We start from the raw sequence: 21,624 nt of genomic DNA on the forward strand, positions 1-21,624 counted from the left end.
TGCCTTCTCAACTGCTGGAAGAAGAGCTTCTTGTAGACGTATATGGTGGTTTTAAAGCCAGAAATATTACACTGACAGACAATCAATACTACATGAAATAAACGCAGAGATCAATGTGGGACGTTCAATGAACGTATTAGTCAGGACAGTGCGGTGAAATTTGGCGCCGGTAGGCTATGGCAGGAAACGACCGACGCGACTGCTTTTTCCAACAGCCCGACATCGCCTTCAGCGTCTCTTCTGGGCTCATGACCGTATCGGTTGGACCCCAGACTGGAAAATCGCTGCCTGGTCAGATGAGTGCCAGTTTCATTTGGTAAGAGCTGGTGATAGGCTTCGAGTGCGGATCAGACCCCACAAAACTGTGGACCCAAGTTGGCAACAAGGCACTGTACGAGCTGTTGGTGGCTCCACAATGGTGTGGGCTGTGTTTACATACCATAGACTGGGTCGTGGTCGTATTCGGCTACTCTGAGACCAATTGCAGCTATTCGTGGACTTCATGTCCCCGAACGACGGTGGAATTTTTATGGATGACAATGGGCCAAGTCAGAGGGCCAGAATTGTTCGCGCTTGGGTTGAAGAAAATTCAGAACATGTGGAGCGAATGGACTGGTCACCTAGATCGCAAGACACGGATCCCATCGGGCAGTTATGGGACGTAATCGAGTGCTCATACCGTCCACAAAATCCTGCAGCGGCAACGCATTCACAATTATGAACGACCATAGAGTTATCATGGCTTAGTTTTTCTGCAGAGATTTCCAAAGATTTGTTAAGTCCATGCCACGTCGAGTTGTTGGACTACACTTGGCAGGAGGTAGTCCGACACGACATTAGGACGTGTGCTATGACTTTCGTCACGTCAGTGCACTTGTCGAATGTCTGAACAGAGCGAAAACCAGTGGGTTTTCTCCTGAATCTTCATAGCCAAACGAGGAGTGGAGAATACACAAATAGGGTATCGAACTGATCAGCAATAGGTCTAATTTTGGAAAAACAAACATAGAACTTAAACTTCCTGGCAGATTAAAACTGTGTGCCAGACCGAGACTCGAACTCGGGACCTTTGTCTTTCGCGGGCAAGTGCTCTACCGACTGAGCTACCCAATCACGACTCACGCCCAGTCCTCAAAGCTCCACTTCTGCCAGTACCTCGTCTCCTACCTTCCAAACTTTACAGAAGCTCTCCTGCGAACCTGCAGAACTAGCATTCCTGAAAGAAAGGATATTGCGGAGACATGGCTTAGCCACAGCCTGGGGGGTGTTTCTAGAATGAAATTTTCACTCTACAGCGGATTGTGCGCTGATATGAAACTTCCTCGCAGATTAAAACTGGGTGCCGGACCGAGACTCGAACTCGGGACCTTTGCATTTCGCGGGCAAGTGCTTTGGAAGGTAGGAGACGAGGTACTGGCAGAAGTAAAGCTGTGAGGTCGGGGCGTGAGACGTGCTTGGGTAGCTCAGTTGGTAGAGCACTTGCCCGCGAAACGCAAAGGTCCCGAGTTCGAGTCTCGGTCCGGCACACAGTTTTAATCTGCCAGGAAGTTTCATATCAGCGCACACTGCACTGTAGAGTGCAAATTTCACTCTATAAACATATAAATGTGTTTATAGCGGAAATTAAAAATAATAATTAGCAGTTTTTAACGCAGTGACTTTCTGAAGCGTACACAGCGTCCGTCCAGTGCAGTCCCAACCATAAAGGAAGAGTGAGTAAAGTAATTGATCCTTCAACTCTAACAATAGATTCGAACTCCAAATAAATTTCCAAGTAAACTCATGCCAAACTCTGACCTGTCAGTTAATTAATCAGGAAGTGGTCAGCCTTAATTACTTGCTTAGTACTACTAAATTAATTTCTCTAGGTCTGCAGACGATACCGAAGTAATGTTTACACAAAGGATCATCGACTGGGGGGGGGGATGAGCATAACTTCGGCGTTCCCTGTTTATTTAATATAGAAAACGCCCAAATGGCAAAATCTAGCTTGATTCCCTGCCAATTATTTCAAATCGTCCTTGAAGCCACGTGGTAGCGGACGCGTACACGGTTCTCCATCCTTCTCGGAATCCGCATCAGTTCGGGCCACACATCTCGAAGGCAAGAACTCGGCCTCTCCAGTCGGAAAGAACAGCTGGAACGGCCACACCTCCAACTTCTCTTACACTCGCTACAAGGACATTACCGTATACCAGGGAGGTGCACTGCAGTTCGTCGACCGAGTGTTTATTTAGTCCGGAGAGAAACTCTTCAATCATTCCGATGCAGTTGCTGAAGGTGTCGGAATCGCGATGTTCATCTTGCAGCATTTACCAACGTTTCGTAGTAACTGCTGTCTTCCATTACCTCGGGAGCAGCCTTGTCTTAATCATCCGCGAGTTGCTCGTGATATTTAGAATTAAGAAGCACGCTGGAACTACACTAAACTGCCAAAAAAACTGGTATAGGCATGCGTATTCAAATACAAAGATATGTCAACAGGCAGAATAAGGCGCTGCGGTCGGAAACGCCTAAATAAGACAACAAGTGTCTGGCGCAGTTGTTAGATTGCTTACTGCTGCTACAATGGCAAGTTATCAAGGTTTAACTGGGTTTGAAAGTGGTGTAGTCGCCACGCGAGCGATTGCACGCAGAATCTCCGAGGTAGCAATGAAGTGGGAATTTTCCCGCACGACCATTTCATCAGTGTACCGTGAATATCAGGAACCTGATACAAGGTCAAATCTCTGACATCGCTGGGGCCGGAAAAAGATACTGCAAGAACGGGACAAACGACGAGTGAAGAAAATCGTTCAACGTAACAGAAGTGCAAACCTTCCGGAAATTGCTGAAGAGTTCAATGCTGGACCATCAAGAAGTGTCAGCGTGCGAACCATCAACGAAACATCATCGATATCGGCTTTCGGAGCCGAAGGCCCACTCGTGTACCCTTGATGATTGCACGCCACAAGGCTTTACGCCTCGCCTGCGTCCATCAACACCGTCACTGGACTACTGACGACTCGAAACATGTCGTCTGGTCGGACGAGTCTCAGTTTAAACTGTATCGAGTGGATGGACGTATACGGTATGGAGCAACCTCATGAATCCATGTACCCTGCATGTCAGCATGGGATTGTTCAAGCTGGTGGAGGCTCTGTAATAGTGTGGGGTGTGTGCAGTTGGAGTGATATGAGACACCTGATACGTCTAGATACGACTCTGACAAGGGGCCACGTACGTAAGCATCCTTTCTGATCACCTGCATCCATTCATGTCCACTGTGCATTCCGACCGACTTGGGCAATTCCAGCAGGACATTGCGACACCCCACACGTCCAGAATTGGTTTCTAATGCACAATGAGGTGCAGTTTTATATCGGTCTTATCTTTATTAATAAACAATGTGACAGACTTCGTTTACAACTTGTGAGTGACTGGTAAGTATTGTTGGAAAACTAGTAACACGAAGTTACAGATGAAACATAAAAGGAGAAAAAAAGGTCTAAGTAGAAAATGGATCTTGACCGTTATTCCTCAGCAGTGAGTGGAATTTGGTCTTTTTCTCAAGTACACAAGACTTTCTGAGCACCTTGATCGTTTTCACAAAAAAATAAACTTTACCAAATTACGGTATTTTCATTCCTCTAAAAGATGACATCATGAACTAAATTTTAAATTTTGATGGACCTTGATCATAATTCCCGTGTGCTGATCATATACACATAATATTTCTTATTATGCACACTTGTTTTCATGATTGTATCTGACAAATACATTGTACAAAGTTTAATCTCTTGCACGGTGGATGAATGAATAGATAACAGCAATAGTGGCATTCTAGTATTATTATTTGTTTCTCACAATGCTTGGTGTAGGCTTATGTACTTCAAAAGTAAAATCAAACAGGTTGTTCAAGAAAAACTGACACAGAGAGGTCCTGGCATGAAATACTCTGGGAAATAAAGCAAATAGGCAATTGTTAAAAAGATAAAATAATTTAGAGTGAAAACCAAGTGTGAAAGTACATGATCTTAATTAAATCTTTATTAAAATACATGTGAAACACCTGATTAAGAAGGATGCACATGTTACAAAGGTTAGGCTACCATTACTAAAAAATGAATTATATACTTGTTGAAGCAAAATATCCATTGTACAGGGTCTAAGCTATTGAAACGGTTCCCTTATTCACCATACAGTCTTTTGCATTGACTAATATACGAGGTATTAGCTTAAATGCCCAAGGGTACCATTACAACTGTCTGCTGGTGACATTTTATTAACTTGCCAATTGTTGGAACATACTTCCAAAAATGAATTTATCGTTTTTTGCTAATATTGGTAACACGTTGAATGACACTTCACAGGTAATATTTCAAAGCGAGAATATCTCTAAACTACAGCACAATTACACTGAAGCACTGACAGCCTAATAAATCAACTCAGGTCTGAATGGAAGTTTACCTATGTACAGGGTGTTTCAAAAATGACCGGTAGATTTGAAACGGCAATAAAAACTAAACGAGCAGCGATAGAAATACACCGTTTGTTGCAATACGCTTGGGACAACAGTACATTTTCAGGCGGACAAACTTTCGAAATTACAGTAGTTACAATTTTCAACAACAGATGGCGCTGCAAGTGATGTGAAAGATGTAGAAGACAACGCAGTCTGTGGGTGCGCCATTCTGTACGTCGTCTTTCTGCTGTAAGCGTGAGCTGTTCACAACGTGCAAGTGTGCTGTAGACAACATGGTTTATTCCTTAGAACAGAGGATTTTTCTGGTGTTGGAATTCCACCGCCTAGAACACAGTGTTGTTGCAACAAGACGAAGTTTTCAACGGAGGTTTAATGTAACCAAAGGACCGAAAAGCGATACAATAAAGGATCTGTTTGAAAAATTTCAACGGACTGGGAACGTGATGGATGAACGTGCTGGAAAGGTAGGGCGACCGCGTGCGGCAACCACAGAGGGCAACGCGCAGCTAGTGCAGCAGGTGATCCGACAGCGGCCTCGGGTTTCCGTTCGCCGTGTTGCAGCTGTGGTCCAAATGACGCCAACGTCCACGTATCGTCTCATGCGCCAGAGTTTACACCTCTATCCATACAAAATTCAAACGCGGCAACCCCTCAGCCCCGATACCATTGCTGCACGAGAGACATTCGCTAACGATATAGTGCACAGGATTGATGACGGCGATATGCATGTGGGCAGCATTTGGTTTACTGACGAAGCTTATTTTTACCTGGACGGCTTCATCAATAAACAGAACTGGCGCATATGGGGAACCGAAAAGCCCCATGTTGCAGTCCCATCGTCCCTGCATCCTCAAAAAGTACTGGTCTGGGCCGCCATTTCTTCCAAAGGAATCATTGGCCCATTTTTCAGATCCGAAACGACTACTGCATCACGCTATCTGGACATTCTTCGTGAATTTGTGGCGGTACAAACTGTCTTAGACGACACTGCGAACTCCTCGTGGTTTATGCAAGATGGTGCCCGGCCACATCGCACGGCCGACGTCTTTAATTTCCTGAATGAATATTTCGATGATCGTGTGATTGCTTTGGGCTATCCGAAACATACAGGAGGCGGCGTGGATTGGCCTCCCTATTCGCCAGACATGAACCCCTGTGACTTCTTTCTGTGGGGACACTTGAAAGACCAGGTGTACCGCCAGAATCCAGAAACAATTGAACAGCTGAAGCAGTACATCTCATCTGCATGTGAAGCCATTCCGCCAGACACGTTGTCAAAGGTTTCGGGTAATTTCATTCAGAGACTACGCCATATTATTGCTACGCATGGTGGATATGTGGAAAATATCGTACTATAGAGTTTCCCAGACCGCAGCGCCATCTGTTGTTGAAAATTGTAACTACTGTAATTTCGAAAGTTTGTCTGCCTGAAAATGTACTGTTGTCCCAAGCATATTGCAACAAACGGTATATTTCTATCGCTGCTCGTTTAGTTTTTATTGCCGTTTCAAATATACCGGTCATTTTTGAAACACCCTGTATCTAGTACGTAAAATGGTGTCCGCAGCCCAGAGTAGGATTTAGGCGAAATTACGTGGGTAGTATTCCGATACATTACATACCAAATTTTTTGCAGAGGTTTCTGCGAGATGTTCTAGATTGAACACCAGACGTATATTTCCTATAATACGCTTCTGTATTTTGAAAATACTGCCACTGTGATTTCAATTTCCCCAGAAAATAATTTCGTAACGCATTACCGAATAGAAATGTGCATGACGAACTATTTCTTCAATTCTGAATTATCTAAAACAGCAATCATGTGCATTTTGAACATAGCTCCATGAAGCTACTTCATTGGCTCTGGGCACAGGGTTTTTCAAGTACGGTTGTCATCTGCCTGCAGCTCCAGTAACTGAACACTTGCTACTTCTTGTGTTTCGTTGTTTGAGAAAACTAATTTCTTAAATTGTGGAGGTCTGCAGAAGTACTGAATTGTATATAGTGCATCTCGTCTGGATTCACTGATAATAATCCATTTGCACTGAAGCACCTGTTGATACTGACACATATTTCGTTAGCTGCATTTACAGTAAAGGAAATGGTACAACTTTTTATTCACATTCTTGTATCGTATTCAAAAAAGTATTAAATTTACTGCTTGTGAGGCAGCAAGTGGATGTTCATTTATGTGCATAAAAAACACAAGAGGACCCAAAATAGAACTATGTATTACACCAAGTCTAACTGCTTTAAATTCTGGTACTGGAATCTAATAAACTCTACTCCGGCGCATATGAATTTCAAAACTGATGCGCCACTGATTTCTATTTTTGCCTTCTTAATATCCTGCCTAGTTCAGTAGTTTTCTGATTTTATTCCTTAATCTTGTGTCTGAGCTAGGACAGTGAGCGTTTCTGGATGACGAAATCCATCCTCGCGACGGCTATAAAACGGAACCAGACGGGAAGAGGAGGTTGCGACGCCACGGACGAGTGGAAAGTGGCTTTCTCCTCCGCTGGCACTCCGCCGCCTTACCACGGGATAACATCGTCGGGCAGTGCTTCTCATTATCGTTCTATCAGAACATTTGTGTAGCAGTAGAACAGTCTTGAGTTACCGCACAGTGCTCAAGAATTTCTGTGGCCTCTGTCTGTCACATTACACAGGCAGTTACAATTATAGTGTTTTTCTCTGTAATAAACAAAATTGTAAGTGAATTGAATATTTCTTTACATAGGTAAACGTAAGAAATGTTACTGTGTCTGCGGAGTTATGAACATACGAGTAGTTATTTATCTGCTTAGAGAATTGGAGCAACGGGGGAATTTTTTTAAATATAGCATAATTTTTCAGTCATGTAGCTCATGTATTAAAATCAGCCATGTGCAAACCAATTTCAATCACGTTTCTATCGATTTTAGTTAGGTAGTTACATCTACATCTACATGGATACTTTGCAAATCACATTTATGTGCCTGGCAGAGGGTTCATCGAACCACCTTCACAATTCTCTATTATTCCAATCTCGTATAGCTGCGGAAAGAATGAACACCTATATCTCTCGGTACGAGCTCTGATTTCCATTATTTTATCGGGGTGATCGTTCTGCCCTATGTAGGTCGGTGTCAACAAAATATTTTCGCATTCAGAGGAGAAAGTTGGTGATGGGAATTTCGTGAGAAGATTCCGTCGCAACGAAAAACGCCTTTCTTTCAATGATTTCCAGCCCAAATCCTGTATCGTTTCTGTGACACTCTCTCCCATATTTCGCGATAATCCGAACGTGCTGCCTTTATTTGAACTTTTTCGATGTACTCCGTCAGTCCTATCTGGTAAGGATCCCACACCGCGCAGCAGTATTCTAAGAGAGGACGTACAAGCGTAGTGCAGGCAGTTTCCTTAGTAGGTCTGTTACATTTTCTAAGTGTCCTGCCAATAAAATGCAGACTTTGGTTAGCCTTCCCCACAACATTTTCTTTGTATTCTTTGCAATTTAAGTTGTTCGTAATTGTAATTGCTAGGTATTTAGTTGAATTTACGGCTTCTAAATTAGACCCATTTATCGTGTAACCGAAGTTTAACGAGTTCCTTTTAGCACTCATGTGGATGACCTCACACTTTTCGTTACTTAGGGTCAACTGCCACTTTTCGCACCATTCAGATACCTTTTGTAAATCGTTTTGCAGTTTGTTTTGATCTTCTGATGACTTTATTAGTCGATAAATGACAGCGTCATCTGCCAACAACCGAAGACGGCTGCACAGATTGTCTCCCAAATCGTTTATATAGATAAGGAACAGCATAGGGCCTGTAACTTTACCTTGGGGAACGCCTCAAATCACTTCTGTTTTACTCGATGACTTTCTGTCAGTTACTACGAACTGTGACCTCTCTGACAGGACATCGCAAATCCAGTCACATAACTGAGACGATATTCCATAAGCACGCAGTTTCACTACGAGCCGCTTGTGTGGTACAGTGTCAAAATCCTTCCGGAAATCCAGAAATACGGAATCGATCTGAAATCCCTTGTCAATAGCACTCAACACTTCATGTGAGGAAAGAGCTAGTTATGTTTCACAGGAACGATGTTTTCTACACCCATGTTGACTGTGTGTCAATAGACAGTTTCCTTCGTGGTAATACATAATGTTCGAACACAATATATGTTATAAAATCCTGCTGCATATCGACGTTAACGATATGGGCCTGTAATTTAGTGGATTACTCCTACTACCTTTCTTGAATATTGGTGTGACCTGTGCAACTTTCTAGTCTTTGGGTGCGGATCTTTCGTCATTGTTGGCAACCGGAATAAAAAATAATTGGATCCTTTTACCGACCTCCCAGTTCAGATGATACAGTTGCTGAGAAGTTCAAAGAAAACTTGAGTTTGATTTCAGACACGTACCCGACTTATACGATAATAGCGGGTGGTGACTTTAATGTACTCTCGATATGGTGGCGAAAAAAAGTGTTTAATTTCGAAGGTACGCAATAAAATACCATCCGAAATTTGCTAACGCATTCTCTCAAAATTATTTCGAGCAATTAGCTCATGAGCCACTCGAAGAGTAAACGGTTGTGAAAACACACTTAACCTCTTAGCAACAAATAATCCTGAGTTAATAACAAGCATCAAAACCGATTCAGGGATTAGTGAACACAGGGTTGTCGTAGCGACACTGAATATTGTAATCCGCAAATCCTCGAAAAATAAGCGAAAAATATACCTATTCAAAAAAGCGGATAAAAATTCACTTGACGCCTTCCTGAGGGACAATTTCCATTCATTCCAAATCAATAATATAGGTGTAGACCATATATGGCTTACATTCAAAGAAATAGTATCGACAGTAATTGAGAGGTTTATACCAATTGAACTAACAAACGACGGAACTGATCCTCCTTGGTACACTGAACGAGTTAGAGACAACGAAACAAACATGCCAAATTTAAGCAGAAGCTAAATCCCCAAGATTGGCGATCTTTTACAGAAGCTCGAAATTTAGCGCGGACTTCAATGCGAGATGCCTATAACAGTTTCTACAACGAAACATTGTCTCGAAATCTGGCAGAAAATCCAAAGAGATTCTGGTCTTACGTGAAGTATGTTAGCTGCAAGAAACAATCAATGCCTTTTCTGCGCGATAACAATGGAGGTACTATGGAAGACAGTGTGGCAAAGCAGAATTCCTAAACACAGCCTTCCGAAATGCCTTCACAAAAGAAGACGAAGTAAATATTCCAGAATTCGAATCGAGAACAGCTGTCAACATGAGTAACGTAGAAGTAAATATCCTCGGATTAGTGAATCAGCTCAAATCAGTTAATCAAGAAGTGTTCCAAGTTTTACGAACGGCTGCAACGTGCTCACATAATTGGTTGTTGTTGAAAAAATCGGCAACCCGTTGCACAAAAGAAACTTTTTTTCTTGAATGGTTTCAGGCGCCTAGTGCCCCTCTTCAGTATATTAGAATTATCGCATTGTTAGCGAGCGTCAGTGAGTGACGTCAGTAGCGTGGTCGCACGGAATCTGTCGGCGAAAACAAAGCCTAAAGCATGTCATGGGGCAGGAAGCTTTAACGGCAGACTACGCCAATATTCTGTATATATCTCTTTGTTTTTAGCGGTCTCTAACAAAGCGGTAAATCTGATCTTCTGAAGAAAGGCGCTAGATGGCAGAAACTGGTAAAGAAATAAAATTTCTTTTGTGCAAACGGTAGCTGATTTTTTTCAACAACTGCTCTTACATTCGCGAAGCATGGATAAAGTACACTACTGGCCATTAAAATTGCTACACCAAGAACAAATGCAGATGATAAACGGGTATTCATTGGACAAATATACTAGACTTGACTTGTGATTACATTTTCACGCAATTTGGGTGCATAGATCCTGAGAAATCAGTACCCAGTACAACCACCTCTGTCCGTAATAACGGCCTTCATATGACTGGGCATTGAGTCAAAAAGAGGTTGGATGGCGTGTACAGGTACAGCTGCCCATGCAGCTTCCACACGATACCACAGTTCATCAAGAGTAGTGACTCGCGTATTGTGACGAGCCAGTTGCTCGGCCACCATTGACCAGACGTTTTCAATTGGTGAGAGATCTGGAGAATGTGCTGGCCAGGGCAGCAGTCGAACATTTTCTGTATCCAGAAAGGCCCGTACAGGACCTGCAACATGCGGTCGTGCATTACCCTGCTGAAATGTAGGGTTTGGCAGGGATCCAATGAAGGGTAGAACCACGGGTAGTAACACATCTGAAATGTAACGTCCACTGTTCAAAGTGCCGTCAGTGCGAACAAGAGGTGACCGAGACGTGTAACCAATGGCACCCCATACCATCACGCGGGGTGATACTCCAGTATGGCGATGACGAATACACGCTTCCAATGGGCGTTCACCGAGGTGTCGCCAAACACGGATGCGACCATCGTGATGCTGTAAACAGAACCTGGATTCATCCGAAAAAAATGTCATTTTGCCATTCGTGCACCCAGGTCCGTCGTTGAGTACACCATCGCAGGCGCTCCAGTCTGTGATGCAGCGTCAAGGGTAACCGCAGCCACGGTCTCCGAGCTGATAGTCCATGCTGCTGCAAACGTCGTCGAACTGTTCGTACAGATGGTTGTTGTCTTGCAAACGTCCCCATCTGTTGACTCAGGGATCGAGACGTGGCTGCACGACCCGTTACAGCCATGCGGATAAGATGCTCGTCATCTCGACTGCTAGTGATACGAGGCCGTTCGGATCCAGCACGGCCTTCCGTATTACCCTCCTGAAGCCACCAATTCCATATTCTGCTTACAGTCATTGGATCTCGACCAACGCGAGCAGCAATGTCGCGATACGATAAACCGCAATCGCGATTGGCTACAATCCGACCCTTATCAAAGTCGGAAACGTAATGGTGCGCATTTCTCCTCCTTAGACGAGCGATCACAACCTCGTTTCACCAGGCAACGGCGGTCAACTGCTGTTTGTGTATGAGACATCGGTTGGAAACTTTCCTCATGTCAGCATGTTGTAGGTGTCGCCAACTGCGCCAACCATGTGTAGATGCTCTGAAAAGCTGATCATTTGCATATCACAGCATCTTCTTCCTGTCGGTTAAATTTCGGGTCTGTAGCACGTCATGTTCGTGGTGTAGCAATTTTAACGGCCAGTAGTGTATTAAACAATTGGTTGTGTTAAGATGGATGTTGTGTTAGAGGACTGTTCATTGTATTAAGATGTTCAAACGAGTGGCTGCTGTCATGAGCGTCTTCTGAGCGTCCTGCTGGTGAGACGTAAGACTGCTGGTCCCTCGCAGAGGCAAGCTTCCTAGATACGCCGCTTCCGACGTGCCTTGTATACGGCGGTGTAAGGATACATTCTACAGTGTAACAGGACGTGATCTCTGTCACCAGTTTCCTGATTTGACATCCACAGAGTGTGTCTGGAATGAGACGGGGAGACGTATACAAGCCTCCAAGCAGCAGTTTTCATGAACTGACATGGCATGGCGAGGAATTCATCAGGATGACATAAGGACGCTGTTTCTTTCCCTGTCCAACGAATACAACAGTGAGGAGAGACTAACACGGGTGTGCGTAGTGGGGACTGGGGTATATTTATGCAGATTTATTTTCGGAATTTTTAAAATTTATAGTGTGTAAATTGTTTAGTCTTACAACGTCGTTACTGAAGTCTAACTTGGTATGTATAGTTCTAACTCAACATTACATTTGAGAGTGAAAATTAATTTTATATATGCTCAAATCGAGTTCACAAACGTGCCGCGGGATTGCAGCAGGTTTGTGCATGTATGTGGAGACGTTTACACACATCATAGCACAGAATAATGAGTAAACAAAACACGCTACCAAACGTTTAAAAATATATTTTGTTGACATTAAACAAAATTACAAACTTGTTTACACCAATTAAGATTGCAAAACACAGCAATGTGACTGCTTGTACACACTTTTTTCTTTTGGCGATATTCCATCTGTTAGTATAATATGCGCTACATACACAATGTGATCATAAGTATCCGGACACCCCCAAAAACATATGTTTTTCATATTACGTGCATTGTGCTGCCACCTGCTGCCAGGTACTCCATATCAGAGACCACAGTAGTCATTAGACATCGTGAGAGAGCAGAATGGGGCGGTCCGCGGAACTCACGGACTTCGAACGTGGTCAGGTGATTGGGTGTCACTTGTGTCATATGTCTGTACGCGAGATTTCCGCACTCCAACAAAACATCTCTATGTCCACTGTTTCCGATGTGATAGTGAAGTGGAAACACGAAGGGACACGTACAGCACAAAAGGGTACAGGCCGACCTCGTCTGTTGACTAACAGAGACCGCCGACAGTTGAAGAGGGTCGTAATGTGTAATAGGCAGACATCTATCCAGACCATCACACAGGAATTCCAAACTCATCAGGATCCACTGCAAGTACTCTGACAGTTAGGCTGGAGGTGAGGAAACTTCGATTTCATGGTGGAGTGGCTGCTTATTAGCCACACATCAAGCAGGTAAATGCCAAACGACGCCTCGCTTGGTGTAAGGAGCGTAAACATTGGGTGGTTAAATAACGGGAAAACGTTGTGTGGAGTGACGAATCACGGTACAGAATGTGGCGATCCGATGGTAGGATGTGGGTATGACGAATGCCGGTGAACGCCATCTGGTAGCGTGTATAGTGTCAACAGTAAAATTCGGAGGCGGTGGTGTTATGGTGCGGTCGTGTTTTTCATAGAGGGGGCTTCCTCCCCTTGTTGTTTTGCGTGGCACTATCACAGCAGACGCCTATATTGATGCTGCGCGCTGAAGAGCAATTCGGGGATGGCGATTGCATCTTTCAACACGATCCACCACCTGTTCATGACACACGGCCTGTGACAGAGTGCTTACACCAAGGTTACATACGATCTGTAACGGACTGACCTGCACAGAGTCCTGACCTGAATCCTACAGAACACCTTTGGTATGTTTTGGAACGCCGACTTCGTGCCAGGCCTCAGCGACCGACATCGATACCACTGCTCACTGCAGCACTCCGTGAAGAATGGGCTGCCATTGCCTGATTGAACGTATGCCTTCGAGATTGGAAGCTGTCATCAAGCCTAAGGGTGGGCCAACACCATACTGAATTCCAGCATTACCGATGAAGGGCGCCACGAATTTTTAAGTAATTTTCAGCCAGGTGTCCGGATACTTTTGATCACATAATGCACATGTTTGAATGTAAATTAAAGGCATATGCATTACCAGTACCCATATTTCAATCTATGCCCATAGAAAATAATGTGTTACCTCTGGCAAAATCGTCCTGGGACCACCTTTTACATCTAAGGCACTGGACCCATCGTTTCAAGCAATAAATACAATGACAATTTTCATCCTCATCATTAGATAGGTGTTGGTTGTGAGAGAAAGGCGGGCTGCTAGTTTTGCTACCGCTAGATTCGATCAGCGCGCAACTATTACGGAGATACTTCGTCATCTGATACGGGAATCCCTGGAGGGAAAACGATGCTTTTTACGTAAGCCACCATTGCACAAATTTAGGGTACCGGCATTTGTGGGGACTGCAGAACGATACCATTGGCGCATTAAGGGTTAGACTATCGTTTTTCCCTAGCTGTGTTTGAGAGTGGAAGATGAGACGGAATGACTGATAGTGGTACAAGATACCCTCCACCATGCAACATGAAGTGGTTTGTGGAATATGTATGTAGATGTAGATGAACTGGCTGGGACATTCGTTTCAGTCGGGAGTGTTTGGTAAGAGACACTTTGGAAGCACTACTTTGTGAGAGGAGATTGAGGTACAGGATGATAGGCAACATAAATATAGCACTCTGTCGTCAGGCCACAATTGGCCCATCGGGACCATCCGACCGCCGTGTCATCCTCAGATGACGATGCGAATAGGAGGGGCGTGTGATCAGCACACCGCTCTCCCGGTCGTTATGATGGTTTTCTTTGACCGGAGCCGCTACTATTCGGTCGAGTAGCTCCTCAGTTGGCATCACGAGGCTGAGTGCACCCCGAAAAATGGCAACAGCGCATGGTGGCCCGGATGGTCACCCATCCAGGTGCCGGCCACGGCCGACAGCGCTTAACTTCGGTGATCTAACTGGAGCCGGTGTATCCAATGCGGCAAGGCCGTGCCTGACAGGCAACATAAAGGGAAGCGGAAATTACGCGTACCTGAATTCAGGAGAGTTACCACGTGAAAGCCTGCCCTCGGGCAGAACAGTGATGATGACATCACAAGTAGGCCTAACCGCATTTATCCTTGTTACAGATTTTAGCAAGTTTTTGCCATTATCAGTCCTTGCTCTCTCAGAATTAATTCTTCTGCGTGAGATTTACTAGGTTCACATAGTTTTTTTAGCAATCTGTACCTTTCATTCTCCTGTGCCTCCATTTTTTGTAGATCGAGTTTCCAATTGTTTCCTTGATTGGGGTATCAGTTGCGATGGCAACGCAAAGTAGTGCGCAAACGTGCTCCATCAGAACTGCGTAAAATGATCCATCGCCATGTTTGATTCAGTTTCGAAACTACTGTAATAAATTTCTGTCTCTAAAATCAGACAAATGTAGTTTGCAAAACAGAATAACCTCCTGTCAACGAGCATATACTTATTTATTCTCAACTCTGAAAGGTATCTACATCTGCATGGATACTTTGCAAATCACATTTAAGTGCCTGGTTCATCGAAACACCTTCACTATTCTCTATTATTCCAATCTAGTACAGCCCGCAGAAAGAATGAGCACCTATATCTTTCCGTACGAGTTCTGATTTCCGGTATTTTATCGTGGTGATCGTTCCTCCCTATGTAGGTCGGTGTCAACAAAATGTTTTCGCATTCGGAGGAGAAAGTTGGTGACTGGAATTTCGCGAGAAGGTTAGTCGCAACGAAAAACGACTTTCTTTTAATGATGTCCAGCCCAAATCCTGTATGATTCCAGTGCTACTCTGTCCTCTGTTTCGCGATACTACAAAACGTGCTGCCTTTTAACTTTTTCGATGTACTCTGTCAGTCCTATGTGGTAAGGATCCCACACAGCGCAGCAGTATTCTAAAAGAGGACGGACAAGCGTAGTGTAGGCGGTCTCCTTAGTAGGTCTGTTATATTTTCTAAGTGTCCTGCCAATAAAACGCAGTCTTTGTTAGCCTCCCCCACACCATTTTCTGTGTGTTCCTTCCAATTAAAGTTGTTCGTAATTGTAATACCTAGGTATTTAGTTGAATTTACGGCTTTTAGATTAGACTGATTTATCGTGTAACCGAAGTTTAACGAGTTCCTTTTAGCACTCATGTGCATGACCTCACACTTTTCGTTATTTAGGGTCAACTGCCAATTTTCGCACCATTCAGATATCTTTTGTAAATGGTTTTGCAGTTTGTTTTGATCTTCTGATGGCTTTATTAGTCGATAAACGACAGCGTCATCTGCAAACAACCTAAGACGGCTGCTCAGATTGTCTCCCAAATCGTTTATATAGATAAGGAACAGCAAAGGGCCTATAACACTTCCTTGGGGAACGCCAGATATCACTTCTGTTGCACTCGATGACTTTACGTCAGTTGCTACGAACTGTAACCTCTCTGACAGGAAATCACGAAACCAGTCACATAAGTGAGACGGTATTCCACAAGCACCTTGTGTGATACAGTGTCAACAGCCTTCCGGAAATCCAGGAATACGGAATCGATCTGAAATCCCTTGTCAATAGCACTCAGCACTTCATGTGAAAAAAGAGCTAGTTGTGTTTCACAGGAACGATGTTTTCTAAACTGTGTCTCAATATATCGTTTTCTTCGAGGTATTTCATGATGTTCGAACTCAATATATATTCCAAAATCCTGCTGCATTTCGACGTTAACGATATGGGCCTGTAACTTAGTGGATAAATCCTACTACCTTTCTTGAATATTGGTGTGACCTGCGGAACTTTCCAGTCTTTGGGTACGGATCTTTCGTCGACTGATTGATTGTATATGATTGTTAAGTATGGAGCTAATGCATCAGCATACTCCAAAAAGGAGCCTAATTGGTATACAGTCTGGATCAAAAGATTTGCTTTTAGTAAGTGATTAAGTTGCTTTACTACCCCAAGGATATTTACTTCTACGTTACTCGTGTTGGTAGCTGTTCTTGATTCGAATTTTAGATTATTTACTTCGTCTTCTTCTGTGAAGGCATTTCGGAAGGCTGTGCTTAGTAACTCTGCTTTGGCAGCACTGTCTTCGATTGCATCTCCATTGCTATCACGCAGAGAAGGCATTTATCGTTTCTTGCCGCTCACATACTTCACATACGATCAGAATCTCTTTGGATTTTCTGCTAGGTTTCGAGACAAAGTTTCGTTGTGGAAATTGTTATAAGCATCTCGCATTGAAGTCCGCGCTAAATTTCGAGCTTCTGTAAAAGATCGCCAATCGTGGGGATTTTGCGTCTGCTTAAATTTGGCATGTTTGTTTCGTTGTTTCTGCAGCAGTGTTCTCACCTGTTTTGTGTACCAAGGAGGATCATCTCCGTCGTTCGTTAATGTCTTTGGTATGAATCTCTAAATTGCTGCCGATACTATTTCTCTGTATTCAAGCCACATCTGGGCTACGCTTACATTATTTATTGGAAGGAGTGGAGATTGTCACTCAGGAAGGCGTGAAGTGAATTTTTATCTGCTTTTTTGAATAGATATATTTTTCGTTAATTTTTGAAGGATTTTAGGGTTACAATATTCAATCGCGCTACAACAACCTCGTGTTCACTAATCCCTGTATCCGTTTTAATGCTCGTTATTATCTCAGGATTATTTGTTGCTAAGAGGTAAAGTGTGTTTTCACAACCGTTTACTATTCGCGTGGGCTCATTGAACTAACTGCTCGAAATAATTTCCAGAGAATGCGTTTAGCACACTTTCGGACGATTTTATGCGTACCTCCGGAATTAAACATTTATTTTCGCCAACATGTCGAGGGTAAATTAAAGCACCACCAACTATAATCGTATGTGTAGTTTACGTGTTTAAAATCAAACTCAAGTTTTCTTTAAGCCTTTCAGCAACTGTATCATTTGAATTGGGAAGCTGGTAAAAGGATCCAATTATGATTTTATTCCGGTTGCCAACAATGACCTCTGCCCATACTAACTCACAGTAAGTATCTGCTTCAATTTCGCGACAGTTTAAACTACCTCCAACAGCGACAAACACGTCACTGTCAACTGTGTTTAGCCTATCCTTTCGGAATACCGTTAGTTTCTTCGGAAAAATTTTGGCTGAGCTTATATCCGGCTATAGCCAGCCTTCAGTGCCTATAACGATTTGAGCATCAGTGATTTCTATTAGCGCTTGGAGCTCTGGTACTTTCCCAGCACAGCTACGACAATTTACAATTGTTATATCGATGGTTCCTGTTTCTGCGTTTTTCCTGTATTTGGAATGTACCATTTCTGACTGAAACCCTTTTTGTGTTTTCCGGAGATCCTCCAACATAAAAAACCGCCCACTGGAAGCCACATATTCCCTGCCACCCATCTAGTCACCTCCTGCGTATAGTGAACACCGAACATATTCAGCAGAACCCGAAACCCAACCACCCTATGGCGCAAGTCGAGGAATCTGCAGCCTACGCGATCGCAGCACCGTCTGAGCCTCTGATTCAGACCCTCGACTCGGCTCTGTACCGGAGGTCCGCAATCGGTCCTGTCGACTATGCTGCAAATGGTCAGCTTTGCTTTCATCTTGAAAGCAAGACTGGCAGCCTTTACCGCTTCTGTTAGCCGCTCGAAACCAGAGAGAATCTCTTCTGATCTAAAGTGACACACATGATTGGTACCGACGTGAGCCACCACTTGCACTTGGCTGCACCCTGTGCTTTTATGGCATCCAGGAGGACGCGTTGCACGTCTGGAATGACTCCACGCAGTAAACGCAAGGAGTGCACATTGGTTTTCTTTCCCTTCTTACCAGGCATTTTCCTAAGGGGTCCCACACACAGTACGCGAAAGAACTTGCCCCCCTTCTAACAGCCGTGTACCGCAAGTCTCTAGAGGAACGGAAGGTTCCAAATGATTGGAAAAGAGCACAGGTAGTCCCAGTCTTCAAGAAGAGTCGTCGAGCAGATGCGCTAAACTATAGATCTATATCTCTGACGTCGATCTGTTGTAGAATTTTAGAACATGTTTTTTGCTCGAGTATCATGTCGTTTTTGGAAACCCAGAATCTACTATGTAGGAATCAACATGGATTCCGGAAACAGCGATCGTGTGAGACCCAACTCGCTTTATTTGTTCATGAGACCCAGAAAATATTAGATACAGGCTCCCAGGTAGATGCTATTTTTCTTGATTTCCGGAAGGCGTTCGATACAGTTCCGCACAGTCGCCTGATAAACAAAGTAAGAGCCTACGGAATATCAGACCAGCTGTGTGGCTGGATTGAAGCGTTTTTAGCAAACAGAACACAGCATGTTGTTATCAACGGAGAGACGTCTACAGACGTTAAAGTAACCTCTGGCGTGCCACAGGGGAGTGTTATGGGACCATTGCTTTTCACAATATATATAAATGACCTAGTAGATTGGATCGGAAGTTCCATGCGGCTTTTCGCGGATGATGCTGTAGTATACAGAGAAGTTACAGCACTAGAAAATTGCAGCGAAGATCTGCACCGGATAGGCACTTGGTGCAGGGAGTGGCAACTGACCTTTACCATAGACAAATGTAATGCATTGCGAATACATAGAAAGAAGGATCCTTTATTGTATGATTATATGATAGCGGAGCAAACACTGGTAGCAGTTACTTCTGTATAACATCTGGGAGTATGCGTACGGAACGATTTGAAGTGGAATGATCATATAAAATTAATTGCTGGCAAGGCGGGTGCCAGGTTAAGATTCATTGGGAGAGCCCTTAGAAAATGTAGTCCATCAACAAAGGAGGTGGCTTACAAAACACTCGTTCGACCTATACTTGAGTATTGCTCATCAGTGTGGGATCCGCACCAGATCGGGTTGACGGAGGAGATAGAGAAGATCCAAAGAAGAGCGGCGCGTTTCGTCACAGGGTTATTTGGTAACCGTGATAGCGTTACGGAGATGTTTAACAAACTCAAGTGGCAGACTCTGCAAGAGAGGTGCTCTGCATCGCGGTGTAGCTTGCTCGCTAGGTTTCGAGAGGGTGCGTTTCTGGATGAGGTATCGAATATATTGCTTCCCCCTACTTATACCTCCCGAGCAGATCATGAATGTAAAATTAGAGACATTAGAGCGCACACGGAGGCTTTCAGACAGTCGTTCTTCCCGCGAACCATACGCGACTGGAACAGGAAAGGGAGGTAATGACAGTGGCACGTAAAGTGCCCTCCGCCACACACCGTTGGGTTGCTTGCGGAGTATAAATGTAGATGTAGATGTAGATTTCGCGCCTGAAGTTGGAGTTCTCAACTTCCAATAATCCCACCCCCTGTGACTGTCAGGATCTTGCAGACTGAGAGGTTTCCTCTGAAGCAGTACAGGCAACAGCGTCTGGCTCAGCGACAGTCTCAGCCACAGACAGCGCCGTTCCAGGCGTTCAGACAAACCGGGGAGGCCTTATGTGCTGCCGCCTGGGAAGTCTTTCGCCTCCTGCTTCGCCCCAGGGCGACCTCCCACTCGACCACATGTGAGAGGTCAACCTCAGTGCGAGCAGTGGGCTGGCCACCATCGAGGACCGATTGGAGAACTTGGACGTGCTGGGCGTCTGTTGGGTCCTCACAACCGGCCCACAACAGTGGTGCCCATCCACTGCAACCTCAAGCTGTGTAACCGAAGCCATCACAGCCTGGAGCAGAGAGCGAAGTGTCACCAACTCGGCTCCCATCTGCACACAGCAATGGCGGTCGTTGTTCATACTAAAGATGGTGGTAAACTATGCACATAAATGAACTATCGACTCGCGCTACGGAAATCTACTGTAGACCCTGAGGAAAACGCAGGAACTGTGTGTAATACATTAGATTAATATGCAGAGATTGAAAAACCTAACTATTGAAGCACTCAGATGAAACCAAATAACTCACTCCAGATTAGGAACATGTAATTTTGTCATAAAATCGGTTTACTTTCCAAAGCAAACGAAAACGCTAGAACTGTGGCTATTAGATATTGAATTTACACGCAGAAACTAAAGAAACTAAACTATTAAAGCACACAGATGATATTATAAAATTCGCTCCTAGTTACGAACTCGTAAAAGTCACAAAATCGGTTACTTCCCTGTTGCTGCGTCTGTCTCGGTCGGCTGCTGCTGCCTTCAAGCTCCGACATTTGAAGAACAAAATTAACTCACTTTGCACAAAAATACAAATACGTTCTCCGCGCTAAGACGTTCACTCAACTGGTGCTGTGAAGTTCGTAAGTGTCCTCAGGAAATGGTAGAACCAATCTTCCATTGTTTGTAACACTCCACCAAGAATGGTTCAACATGTAAGTGCTCTGCGTAAACGTGCCCCATGCTTGTAAATGTGCCCTGGTCTTCCTAGGATACTCATGCTGATATCGATGATGAGGATATGGATACCAGGTCCAAAAGGAACGAAAAATTTTGTCTTTTAATACTAGTAACTGATGATATCTCCACAAAAATTGATGTGTATTGCAATGCTGCTTCATGGCGTAGGATTTTCCATCAACATCAGCGTAGGTAAAAAGGTACACATCATAGGCGGTTATCCAAAAAATTTTGAGTTGCAATTCTCTGTGATTGGCAGAACGACCACCAGAGTGCGTTAGTGTTGTTCGTGTTTAGGCCTGGCATGGTGTATATAAGGCATGTATGCAGTATCAGATAGTGAGTGACCACTGTGAAGAACAGGAAGGTACAGCGTAATCGTGTGAGACAGCATTATCAGCACCTGACAGAGTTTGAAAGTGGTCTCGGTTTCGGTCTTTATTCGGCCCGCTGGTAGAATCGAGCGACGTCTAGATTTGTGGAGCATTCGCATGTGACTGTGGACCGATTTTGGACTGCATGGGGGACGTGAAGGGACGCATACCCGTCGTCGAGGATCCAGTCGATCAAGTCTGACGACCACACGGGAGGATCGCTGTATTCTGCACCAACTTCGTCGTTACCCCTCCACATCCGTGC

The sequence above is a fragment of the Schistocerca cancellata genome, chromosome 10 (assembly GCF_023864275.1).
Source record: "Schistocerca cancellata isolate TAMUIC-IGC-003103 chromosome 10, iqSchCanc2.1, whole genome shotgun sequence".
NCBI lineage: Eukaryota > Metazoa > Arthropoda > Insecta > Orthoptera > Acrididae > Schistocerca > Schistocerca cancellata.